Source organism: Narcine bancroftii, unplaced genomic scaffold (genome assembly GCF_036971445.1).
Source record: "Narcine bancroftii isolate sNarBan1 unplaced genomic scaffold, sNarBan1.hap1 Scaffold_797, whole genome shotgun sequence".
Classification (NCBI taxonomy): domain Eukaryota; kingdom Metazoa; phylum Chordata; class Chondrichthyes; order Torpediniformes; family Narcinidae; genus Narcine; species Narcine bancroftii.
The window spans coordinates 1-13,927 of NW_027212301.1; the positions used below are offsets into that span (position 1 = coordinate 1).

General features: G+C 41.9%; 1 long non-coding RNA gene across 1 annotated transcript; it reads right to left on the minus strand.

The window, feature by feature from the left end:
* Positions 1–3,477: 3,477 nt before the first annotated feature.
* On the minus strand, positions 3,478–13,334 carry LOC138751179 (uncharacterized). Its single transcript, XR_011349749.1, has 3 exons — positions 13,245–13,334; positions 9,653–9,752; positions 3,478–3,550 (listed from the first exon to the last, which is right to left on the minus strand). It is a non-coding gene; the product is annotated as an uncharacterized lncRNA (long non-coding RNA).
* Between the last annotated feature and the right edge of the window lie 593 nt (positions 13,335–13,927).

Here is a 13,927-nt window from a genome sequence, read left to right on the forward strand (position 1 = left end):
TGAGTACTGAGCCAACGCAAGTTGATATCATTGGGATGCAGATGGCCTGCCCATTGGGATGCAGATGGCCTGCCCATTGGGATGCAGATGGCCTGCCCATTGGGATGCAGATGGCCTGCCCATTGGGATGCAGATGGCCTGCCCATTGGGATGCAGATGGCCTGCCCATTGGGATGCAGATGGCCTGCCCATTGGGATGCAGATGGCCTGCCCATTGGGATGCAGATGGCCTGCCCATTGGGATGCAGATGGCCTGCCCATTGGGATGCAGATGGCCTGCCCATTGGGATGCAGATGGCCTGCCCATTGGGATGCAGATGGCCTGCCCATTGGGATGCAGATGGCCTGCCCATTGGGATGCAGATGGCCTGCCCATTGGGATGCAGATGGCCTGCCCATTGGGATGCAGATGGCCTGCCCATTGGGATGCAGATGGCCTGCCCATTGGGATGCAGATGGCCTGCCCATTGGGATGCAGATGGCCTGCCCATTGGGATGCAGATGGCCTGCCCATTGGGATGCAGATGGCCTGCCCATTGGGATGCAGATGGCCTGCCCATTGGGATGCAGATGGCCTGCCCATTGGGATGCAGATGGCCTGCCCATTGGGATGCAGATGGCCTGCCCATTGGGATGCAGATGGCCTGCCCATTGGGATGCAGATGGCCTGCCCATTGGGGAGCAGATGGCCTGCCCATTGGGATGCAGATGGCCTGCCCATTGGGATGCAGATGGCCTACCCATTGGGATGCAGATGGCCTACCCATTGGGATGCAGATGGCCTACCCATTGGGATGCAGATGGCCTGCCCATTGGGATGCAGATGGCCTACCCATTGGGGTGCAGATTGCCTGCCCATTGGGGTGCAGATTGCCTGCCCATTGGGGTGCAGATGGCCTACCCATTGGGGTGCAGATGGCCTGCCCATTGGGGAGCAGATGGCCTGCCCATTGGGGAGCAGATGGCCTGCCCATTGGGATGCAGATGGCCTACCCATTGGGATGCAGATGGCCTACCCATTGGGATGCAGATGGCCTACCCATTGGGATGCAGATGGCCTGCCCATTGGGGTGCAGATTGCCTGCCCATTGGGGTGCAGATGGCCTGCCCATTGGGGTGCAGATGGCCTACCCATTGGGGTGCAGATGGCCTACCCATTCGGGTGCAGATGGCCTACCCATTGGGATGCAGATGGCCTACCCATTGGGATGCAGATGGCCTACCCATTGGGATGCAGATGGCCTGCCCATTGGGATGCAGATGGCCTGCCCATTGGGGTGCAGATTGCCTGCCCATTGGGGTGCAGATTGCCTGCCCATTGGGGTGCAGATTGCCTACCCATTGGGGTGCAGATGGCCTACCCATTGGGGTGCAGATGGCCTACCCATTCGGGTGCAGATGGCCTACCCATTCGGATGCAGATGGCCTGCCCATTGGGGTGCAGATTGCCTGCCCATTGGGGTGCAGATTGCCTGCCCATTGGGGTGCAGATTGCCTTCCCATTCGGGTGCAGATTGCCTACCCATTGGGGTGCAGATTGCCTACCCATTGGGGTGCAGATTGCCTACCCATTGGGGTGCAGATTGCCTACCCATTGGGGTGCAGATTGCCTACCCATTGGGATGCAGATTGCCTACCCATTGGGCTGCAGATTGCCTACCCATTGGGATGCAGATTGCCTACCCATTGGGATGCAGATTGCCTACCCATTGGGATGCAGATTGCCTACCCATTGGGATGCAGATTGCCTACCCATTGGGATGCAGATTGCCTACCCATTGGGATGCAGATTGCCTACCCACTGGGGTGCAGATTGCCTACCCATGGCCTAATGAATGACATAACAAGCTTAAAGATTGAATAGTCAATTTCTCTTCCTGCATTCCCAAAATGTTCTTTCTGGTGATCTAAATGTGGCTCATCCCTGGACAGAAATTAAAGTTCAAAGCATTCCAATTTCAGACTCTCAACTTCAAGTGGTTCGTTATGAATATGTTGATGGACTGGGTGTGAAAGCAGAGGAAGTAAATGAGAGGTCATTACAAAAAAAACAAGAAAAAACAGGAAATCCTTGATCATCGGCTGGACATTTACTGCCCTTCAAGTTCATGGCATTAATTTCCCTTAAATATATCGTGGCCCAAATGAACTGTTTGAACTGTAATGCAAAGTCATAGTTGTTCCATATAGTTCCTTCCAAATACAGATTGTCACAATGCAGCAGCAATTAGAAGAATTTACTGACATTAATTGCTGCAGTGCATTATTACATTTAAATTGCCCTATTAAAACAGGTTTCTGAATATTTTCCTATGTGAAAGTCCAAACCAATTCATTTTTCTCAATAATCATTTTACCACAATAATTCATGTGGATTCAATGTGGTTAATAACACCTTGAAAGAAATTAATAAATATTTGTTGGAATCATCCATCATGGTTTACTTTTCAATAAAACCATAGTTTTCAACTATTGCAAAAGAATTAGAGTAAGACAACACAATTACAGCGCAAGTTTAGTATTGCGCTTCCTGAACTTTGCACAATAATTCCAGAATTTAGGGTCTTGTGACTATTCAAATCCCTACTCTAGAAATGAATTAAATTCAAGGCTGTTATGCCCTCACTCAACAGATTGTTGACATGCAAGTCCCACTCCATATCTTAAACTGAAAAATACAACAATCTATTCACTTATTTAGAAGAGCAATGGTTCCAGGGAGTTGGAAATTTTGAGATGTAGAGCAATGCCTGTGTTCAACATAATGGAATTTTATTGGAATACCTTTATCTTCAGCAGTCCCTCAAGATTGAGAATGACTTGCTGCCACTCTAGTGTTGTGGGTTCCAAGGTAGCTCCAGAAGCCAAAGTGGGATCCACAAACAGCGCAGGAGACGTTGAGCACCCACTCAAGACTTTGCTCCAGACTTCCATTCATCTGACCTGCTGATACCCTGAAGCTTCAGCATGTGCAGTTCCATCCAACAATATATAATGGCATTCAATGTCTGAAAATTCATTCGTATATGTCCTCAAGCTGTTCTCACCCCATGGAATCCAGATCTTGGCAATAGTTGTAGGTAGGTGCCATTTAAAGTTTTTAAAAAGTCATATGCGATACTTGATATATTGCCTCATACTCATTTTGTTTTTAAATTAGTGGTCCCTCAAAACAAAAATCACACATTTACCATGTTTTCCAAACTACAAATTAATTTTAAAGTTGATCATTCAAAGATATTTCAATACAAATATTTTTTGCCAATTGGTTTTAAGTTCACAAATTTCCTCTGAGATTATGAAATACAATCTGGCATTCAAGTTCTGAATTCATAACCATAGATTCAAGTTATAAACAGAAGCAAATATTGATCTCAATGACACCCAAAAGAGCATTCATTACATATAGGATGAACCTTAATTTGCTGCAAAAGAAAATTCTTTACATTTCTACACTGCCCTCAGGAATAATCACTCTAAAATTTATGAATCAAACAAAATGAAACCTACCTTCCACTTCCTGTCCAATGGACAGTCCTACCCATTTTCTCTGCAAGAAATATTAATATTACAGTATTACAATAAATTCAGAAAGAATTTTCCCAAAGTCAATTTTTTTAAACTACATTTATAGAATATTACTTAACATTTTAATCAGTTTTAAAAATACCTGAGGGAAATATAAATGCAAGAGCAACCATCTTATGAATCACAAAATTTAGAAGTGCACCGATTATATTTTCCCCATTACAATTTCACACCACCACAACCCCCCCCCACTTGAGACAAGTCCACTTTCTGGACTTCATTTTGTTCAAGAATCTGCAGTGCTTTTTGCTTCAATAATGGTGAAACATTATCTAGATAGTACAATAACACAGTAAGCTTTGTTTTAAAAAAATAACATAGAAATTTATATGTCTCACAGCATTACCCCATTACAGACTTTGCCTTTATTTCAATGTGCTGGTTTGGTAAATATTTTGAATATTTAAGAGTTAGAAAATATAGATCTATCCAAAGAGGTCACCACGTTATTAAATCTGGACATTGATATGTGTGCTGTATAATCAAGCCAAATATACATTAAGATTTGAGGTCCATCTTTGGCTAATTATCAGATTATCAGTTAGTTTAAAGAGGATTTTTTTAAAAACCCTAGAATTGCCAACATAGAAGTTCTTTTAGTAAAATTCAGTTCCATTTCTATCCATGAAGGGCAGTCAAGCAGATTATCGAAGAGTAGCAAAAGAAGTAAATTATGTATATTGACCACCCAATAAAATTTAAAATTAGGAAACCCCAATCCACCATTCCTTTGAGCTTTCTGAAGATGAGCTTTATTTAAACAGGGGCATTTTCCTTGCCATATGTAAGCGAATCAAGCGAGTCAAAAAAGATTTGGGAATGAAAATTGGCAGAGATATAAAAAATTAGGTAAAAGGTTCATTTTGCAACCAATCATGGAATGAGAGCAAGGTGACCAACTCAATAGCAGTAATTTGACCTGATTAAATAAAGAAGAATTTTTTTCCTTAAAAAGATGTTGTAATACTGAGATAGGTATACTGATCCTTCACAATGAGAATACCCAGATTCAACTTGTACCCAGAAAACTGAATAATATAACAAAGCAAAGCTTTGCTTGGTATATGCTTGATTAAAAAATCATCTGGATTACATACAAAAACCAAAAGATCATCTGCATATAAGGAAACCTTGTGTTCAATGCCATTCCCATGGATCCCAATAAAACCTCTGTTTTCTCAAACAGCAATTGCTAGAGGTTCTAATGCTAAGTAAAAAAATAACGGACTTCAAGGACAACCTTGACAAGTACCCTGTTGATCATTAAAATGTTTTGATTGCTGTAAATTAGTAAGAATTGAAGCAGTGGGACACAAATATAATTGAAAAATTGTCAATTTATTGATAGATACTCCTGAGAACCCTGCAGCCTTACATTTTAATAAGTATTTGTACTCAAAGTGAGAGAGAAAAAAAAACCGTCAGAGAAGTTGAACAAACTTTATTTCAAATATTATGCAGTTGGAAAAACTTCCGTTCACTCAAAACATTGGTTTCCAACTTTAAACAATTACAACAATGTCTATCAACATTAGAGTTCAAATTATGATCTCATATCATCAATTAATCATGTGGATTCTCCATTGAAGAGAAACTCCAAAGGACAAAGATAAAAAAGGCAATTATCAGTTTAACTCGAGATGATAATTTTGCACATCCACTACTTCACTTGTAACACTAACATGTCTGTCGCACACATTTGCAGCATCCTATTTTTCACACACTGCAGAGAATAAAATGACATGTGGCATAATAGCCACTTTGAAACCATGGAAGGGAATGACAGATCAAGAAAAAGGAAATTTTATTCCTATCATGTGCTAACATTTTGAAGTGCTGCACCAAAATGGGGGCAGATGTGTATTGAAAAACTGAGACAGAGGCATTGTAAATCTAAAAGTGCAGGTCCGACAGCATCAGAGAAAGGAGAAACAATTTATTCAAGTAAAGGTACCTTCTTAGAACCGTGAGGGAGAAATATAATTAGTTTTTATTTGGAGAAGATAGCAGTGGGGGGAGACTATGTTGAACAAATGGAGAGGACATGGAGAAGTTGGGTCAAAGGGGCTGTGCAGTAGCTAAACTCGGAGGGCATCCAAATTAAACTAAAAGTTGTAAATCAACATTTTGGGTTGAGACTTTGCATCAGGACATGGGCGGAATGGGCAGAATGGGGGGTTGGGGGGAGGAGGAAAGTTTGCCAGAATGTAGCAACACTTAGGGGGCCATTTCACAGAGCATCCATCTACAGTGACCATCCTGAGCACTCAATTGTATGTAATTTCAACTCTCCTTCCCACACTGATCTCTATCCTTGGCCTTCTCCACTGCAAGAGAGGAGCCTGAAGTAATCAGTCAAGATTGAGCCTGAGTAGTCTGCAGGCCAATGGTATAAACTTTCTAATTTTATCTAACAGCGGCTCTTATTTTGAGGGGCTTCCATTTTCCCCATCCCTCCCAATTAAAATTTTTGTCCATATTCCCACACACCCCAGCCAGCTTTCCTCCCATTCTCATCTTCCACCTATATTTCATCGACTAAATTTCTCCCCCCCCCCCCCCTCACTGATTCCCTTTGGTCAAATTTGTCTTTCACCTCTTTCCTGATAGTTTTAATTTTATCACCTCCACAAACTACACCACCCCCCCCCCCCGCCCCCACCACACATCTCCAACAATCCTGCACCTGGCCCCATCTTTTCTCTTGCCTCTCTATCCCTTCATCTGACACCTGCCAATCAACTCCCTTCATCTCTGTCATCCTTCACCCTTCCCTGGTTCACCAATTCCCTACAGGCCCATGTCCAACATCATCCACCCTGCCCTTGTTATATTGGCCAACTCCTCTTGCACTCTTAACCCTGAAGGGTTCTGACACAAAGCATCAACCATTCTTTTTCTTCCACTGATGCTGTTCAACCCACTGAGTTTATCCTGCAGATTGCTGATTGGTGTGGGAGAGAAGGATTGAATGTAGTTTGCACACATCCTAAAGGTGACCACAAGGGCAAGTATACCATGAAAAATCAAAAATCAACAGAGACAAAATTATTCTTTCTAAGGATAAATGGACCAAGTGTTTAAAATTGGTCCATTCCTCTCCCATTTGTGCACATCATTCAATTCAAGATAGTACATAGAGCACATTTATCCAAAGATAAATTAGCTGAGATTTTTCCTACTATCAACCCTATATGTGACAGATGTCATAATGGGGCTGCTTCCTTTATTTTATGTGTTTTGGTCCTGTTCTGCATTAGATCACTATTGGAAGGAAATTTTTAATGCATTTTCCGGAATTCAACCTCAAACCATTACAGTTTACTTGGTATAGTGATAGAGAACAGTCGATTATCAAGGTCAGATTGTTATGTGATAGCTTTTGCCATTTTAATGGCTAGATGTATTTTGCTAAGATGGAAGGACTCTATCCCTCCCAGTTATGCGCAGTGGATGACCCAAACCTTATCATACTTAAACCTTGAGAAGATTAGATGTTTTGAAAACTGAAGTTTTGTAGTCTCTTTCTGAAATTACTTATTTACATATAAGGCAATTCACCAACGTACCCTTTTGGTGGTTTAAGGAGTCCCAGCAGCTTTTACTTTTTTATTAAGTTTAGGGGTATAGATTTAGGATTAATTAGTCTTTTTTCTTTTTGGTTTTTTTCTGCAGGAACAAGATTTAATATTGATTTCTGTCTGTTTATTATTAGTTGTGATGTTCATTTTTATTCCAGAATACACTGTAATTACTCTTTACCTATAAAGCATATTTTTCTTATCTTTACACTTTTTGCTGTTTATATATATATATAATTCAATTTTAAAAACTCAAGGGAGAGGTCATTTGGAAAAAGGTTTAAATAGAACTAAAACATCCAAATGATTAAATCAATTGTAATAATGTAGGTAAAAGGATAGACTCATTGGTATTGAAATTTGTTATTGCAGACAAGAATCATTAACACTTCAGAAAATTAACTATACTGCTTAGTAATACCATCAGGAGAGGGTGATGGACATACAGATGATAAATGATATTCACTGTTAGCTGATCTGAATCTCCTGCTAAATTAAATTGAGAAGAGTATTACAGTCTGAATGTTAAAGAGCTGAGGGATTTGGAGATTCTCTTCCATGAATATTAAAGGAAATTCCTTTGGATGATAATCCTGTGAAGAGGCTGGTAAATCTATGGTTGAAAAATGTTAAAAAAAAAGCAAATGATTAGAATATTGTGAAGTACAGGCTCGAGTGAGACTACCATGCAGTTTGTGGGGGGCAGGGGGCGGGTGGGGGGAATGGGTCTACATTCTGGAGGATGCTGCATTAAAGACAGTACAATGCAAATCAAGACTCCTTTTACTGTTAGAACTTCAGATTAGGGAAGCCATTCACAACCTTTTTTTGTCTATGGCCCCCTGCTGGAACCCTGCACAAAGTTTTTGGACCACACCCCACCCCATCCCTGCCAGTCAAGTTTTGGTTTCTTCCGTATTTCTAACTATATTTTTAAAAATGTGTTAAGCGAGGTGAAAAGAAAACAATGTGCTATGGCCCTCGGGAAGTGGGGTATAGGGCCCCTGTTGAGAATGCAGGATTAGGAGAAGATTTAATAGAATTATGAAAAGATAAGTCAGACAGATGTTTCCAGTACTATATTTTTACACATATAATGCACACGTTATATGCATTTTTTACAAACAAGGTACCCCCTTCCCCAATATATGTCTGTGAGCACCATACAAAAACATTTTTACAGATTGAAATAACACGCACAATTTATAGCAGGGATAGGAATTGGGTACAGAGAAAATGGCAAAATTCAAAATTTTGATTTTGCGAATATCTCTTTGGCCTGAGTGTCACGGTATTCCGAAAAACAGGATATTCTGGCCAGAGCACTGCACCTTATCAATGCTAATTGCCCAGACCTCTGAAGGAGGAGATTAACATTCAAGTGGCTCTGATCTGAGACATTAAGATGATTCTGCCCAATGGCATCAGTTTAATCATCCTCATTGCATCAAATCAAGCCATCAATATCTCAATTGCACACTATTTTTAATGATTTATTTTAAAGAAAGGCTTTTTAAATCCATTAAAATCCTGTTAAACTCTAAAGCCTGTCTTTGATTGATTTACTTGATTCCTCTCCAAAGCTTGTTAATGTGTTGCAGGATATAATCTCTATAATGGCCGACTGACACCACTGGAGGAAGTTGAATGGGTGTATATCGCGGGAGTTTAACTGTGGCAGATAGTGGGAATATGGAATGTGTTTTGTCTCAAGTCCAAAGTAAATGCAAACTGCTCTCGTGAGTCAGAATGTAGAATACTAAATCCACGCAGTATCTGCATTTACGCGATATAAAAATATTTTTACTCAATTTATGATTTTCTGCACGTAATATGCATGTCCACTTTATAGGCTTGAAAATACAGTCCTCACAAGGCTATGTTGTTTGAACTTTGTGATTGAAGTCGCTAGCAACAATCATACAACATCAGGGAAAGTTGCCTGAACTTCACAGATGGCCCCATAAAGCTCCCTCAATGCTATCCCAGCATTTACAGCAGACTTGTCACATTCACTGTTAAACACTAATAAAGTACATAACAACCAAAAAAAAATTAATTGAAGGGGTGTAGAAATATTATTGGAATCTACCAGTTCAGCACTGAAGTCCCAAACACACTGGATTAACGTATTTAATGTGGACAGGTGAAATAAGTGCTCTTAAGTGACAACTAACGACAGCAGTTTTGAAAATATGAAGCTCCTGATATCCCTTTGTCGTCCCTCTCCACCTTGATGACCACCCCACCAAAACAAATCCTGTTTCATCACTGATAAAAGCTTTAAGCAAGCTGAACAAAATCTAATGGAGAAACTCAATAGACTCCAGCATCATCAGTGGGTTTCAAGCTAAAGCTCTTTTTCAAGACTCGCATAGATGCTACTCGACCTGCTGAGTTCCTCCAGCTGAGTGCATTGAGCTTCAGATTCCATCACCCACTTTTTACAAGTTTCAATTCACACGGTATTATACAATCTTTACCTGCGGCAGGCTGAAGGCAATGGTCCCTGGCAGCACAGTGGTATGACTTTTCACCGTGAAGACAAATTTGTGGTTTGGACTGGTTTTCACAAGCACATGTCTAAAAGGAAGAAAAGAGGAGGTGAGGCACTAGAAGGAAACTGAAAATTGTACCGAATACATCAGAAGGAGCTGCGGTTTGCAGCTTTGTGCACAATTAGAACGCAGAGGTGACAGTGATACCTTCCAAAAGCAGGTTGCAAAGAGCAGCACACGGTTTCATCCATCCAGTTCTTCCCACTCCAAATGAAGGGATTTCAACCGAAACATCGACTGTCTATCGCTTTCCATGGATACTGCCTCATACATGCAAGTTCCTCCAGCATTTTCTGTTGGCTCCTACTTCTTTCAGGATAGCCACGTCAATCACTGGAGAACTCTCAAATTCTGCGACTAACTGCAAGGGTACGATTTACCAAAGGCAAAAAAGATGGTCCCCACATTCCATCAGCCAGATCCTTCAGGAAAAGTTCCTTCTACAGATCTCTAGCCACACACTCCATTTCCCACCCCTCTGCCTGTGATCATAATCCACCATATATCGATAATTCACTTTCAATTCTTTGAGCTGGAGTTTTTGCTCAAACATGATTTTTTTTGAGAATGTAACAAAGCAAGTCAACGAGAGTAGAATGTTTCACACAGTCAAGATGGATTTCAGCAAGGTGTCTGACAAACTCCTACATTCCATATGGCTGGAGGCAAAGCAGACAAGCTGACTCAGACAACACATGGAATACTTGTACTTATTAGCCAAGGCAACAAACTGGAAGATCATTCTGGAATCATAACGAACTAGAATGCATAGATCTGGATCAAACCTCTTCAGGGAGGATGATACCACTGGGGAGGAGTATGGCCAGGACTGCAAATGGGGAGAGACGAGTTGGGCAAGAAGGAATGACAGCCACTGCAGCTGTGTATGATCAAGATAGTCCCACATCAAACATACCGATTACTAATGCACTGTTTAAATTCAACCTTGTTAATTTAACTACGTCTTACATTTGTACCATTACCTTTACATCCCAGCCACACATCGATTACTGTTGGGCTATTCAACTGCAGCCTGTCTCATAGCTTCAGCATTTTTATTTCATCGAACATCCAGAGCAACACCAATACATTTTGGGTTTACCTGCTCGTCATAGGGAACAGTATTCACACACTCCTGTTCGGCTCCGAATCATGGGTCCTCTACCGGCATCACCTACGGCTCCTAGAACGCTTCCACCAGCGTTGTCTCTGCTCCATCCTCAACATTCATTGGAGCACCTTCATCCCTAACATCGAAGTACTCGAGATGGCAGAGGCCGACAGCATCGAATCCACGCTGCTGAAGATCCAGCTGCGCTGGGTGGGTCACGTCTCCAGAATGGAGGACCATCGCCTTCCCAAGATCGTGTTATATGGCGAGCTCTCCACTGGCCACCGTGACAGAGGTGCACCAAAGAAGAGGTACAAGGACTGCCTAAAGAAAGGTCTTGGTGCCTGCCCCATTGACCACCGCCAGTGGGCTGATCTCGCCTCCAACCGTGCATCTTGGCGCCTCACAGTTTGGCGGGCAGCAACCTCCTTTGAAGAAGACCGCAGAGCCCACCTCACTGACAAAAGGCAAAGGAGGAAAAACCCAACACCCAACTCCAACCAACCAATTTTCCCCTGCAACCGCTGCAACCGTGTCTGCCTGTCCCGCATCGGACTTGTCAGCCACCAACGAGCCTGCAGCTAACGTGGACATTTACCCCCTCCATAAATCTTCGTCCGCGAAGCCAAGCCAAAGGAAGAAAGAAAGGCAGCAGCCTTCCTTCGAGCTGCACACATCAACTTGGTCAGAAATCCATTAGAAATGTTCTGAAAATGGTGAATGAGATGCCGTTTTGGGAAACACCAAATTTTATGACAATAAATGCTGATTCGGAGTTTTCCATTCAGAACTCCTAGCTCAACAATGCACAAATGAAAGGTAACTCTTTCAGTTTTAAATCTATGCAAAAAATTATAGTCGAGACAGAACAAAAATAAATTCAGGTACTGTTAGAAGGGAACATGATGCAACATTTTAGTTGCGATTGGAAATGGTTTCTTCATCACTTTGCATCAATGCCACAATGACCACACGCAGTTTTAATTTACGACGAAACATGTATGGCTTGTTTGGCTGAAAGCACCTAAAGCACATTAGTGTCCTTGGTAACATTTGACTCAAGCTCCATGTACAAAGCATTTAAATTTAAAACATTATGGTCTTCAACTGTAAAAAAAATAGCTGTCATGCAACCATGGCTTCGCATTTTTGCCGGGTGCTTCTGCTTAATCCAGACTTGGACATAAGGAGCTTTAGTGATAAATTATAAACTGCGTCACAGTCTATCAAGTCCAAACACTGAATAACTACTCCTGGCACAACAGCTATGCCCTTGGAACTATTTGCGGCATCTGGTCAAATTACATCTCCTTCATCTCACTGGTCACAGCGTGAGAAAGCAATAGATTCTACAGTAAAATGCACTTCAACAATGCTTCAAGGTCAAAAGACAATAAAAATTTAGCTGCATTTGGCAATAGACCTGACTGCAAGGAATTTTTAAAATCTGCCTCCCCCACTGTTCCAGTGAAGCTGATGCTGGACAAACGCCATAACACAAGCTGAAAATATGGCTTAACAAGAGAAGAGAAACTATGAATTAACTGTATGCAATGAAGGTAAAAATTTGTACCCGAGTAAAATTCACATAAATGACAAATCATTACGTGAAGGACAATCTTGTGATACTACGATTGTCTGCAGAGCCTTTTCAATTTTAATTCTTAGTCAGAATGAATATTTTATTTAAAATCCCGCGACTGCAGGGTCTGTGCCCAAGAAGGCAGCGCCTCTGATCGGAGGCAGCCACGAAGGGTTGCAGAATCCAGAGGAGCAGAGGACTGAAGCAGGGCACCAGAAAACAGGGAGACCATCCCTTGTCTGAGAAGGAGAAGCAGAGAAGATGACCCACAGGACGGTGACCATGGCAGCGTACTATTGAGGGGCTCTGCGGCTGAAAGACAAATTCATGCAGCGGGCTGCTGGTGACGAGGTGAGGAACTGAAGTCTGCTGTAGGGAGAATCGTGCTGGGCTGTGGACTGATGGAGACTGGCTCGAAACTGGCTGAAGAGGTACCAGGTATCGGATCTAGGATGCGAGGCGGTGCCACGCTGAAGAGTTCCTAACAGTGTCAGAGGTTTGTATCTTGAGCTTGGGTTGCCAATGGTTTGACTGGACTCTGTGTGGCTGCAGAAGCGCTGGAGGTGAATCTACGAACACTTGGTAGCTCTTTTGCTTCTCCTTCTCTGACTGTAAGAGGTGCTTCAGGCCATTTCTGCTAATGGTGAATCTGTCTGCCTTAATATGACACTGTTTCATTACAATTTAAAATTAATTGAATCTTGAACAACAAATCAGAGTGTATACTGCTTAATAAAAATTGTACATCAATCAGCAAATTCAGGCTGTTAGTATTAATGTGCTTGACATTAGCAGGAAAATGTTGTTCATACTGCTGAGCTTACAGAAAGGCAGGTTAGATCTGAATAACGAACATCAGACAGCTTCTTGCCCGTGCATTAAAAACATGATGGTTGAAAATAGCCTCTGCTCATCACACTAGCCTGTTTTAAAGAAAGTTTTTGAACTATAAGTGATTGTGATATCACAAGCAAATGTGGCACGTGACATTGCAATGTAAAAGTCAATAATATACACTGCATGCACTGGGGTAACTGAATGCATTTGACATGCAACTATTTAAACTGGTCAATCAGAACAGACTGCACAGGCATAATCCCTTCAGCCCAGGTGTCTGTGGCAAACATGATGCCAAAATTAAAGCAAAACTCAGCTGCTGATATACGAGAGATATTCCTCTCTCCCCTGCATATCATTTCCATCTAGAAGCCTCTTTATTTAGATACCTCTGTATCTGCTTCCACCCGTATTGCATGCAGCCCATTCCAGACACTTACCATTGTTTAAAAATAAACTTTCCCCATACAAGCCCTTTAAATTTTACCCTTCACCTTAAATGCATATCCTCTAGTCTGTGACATTTTCTCTGCGAGAAAAATTCTGTCCACTCCATCAATGTCTCACAATTTTCTCAATTTCCAACTTCTCCCCACAACTCATACCCTCTAAACCAGGAAATATCCCGTGAAATCTATGTACTCTTTTCAAAGCCTCCACATCCTTCCTG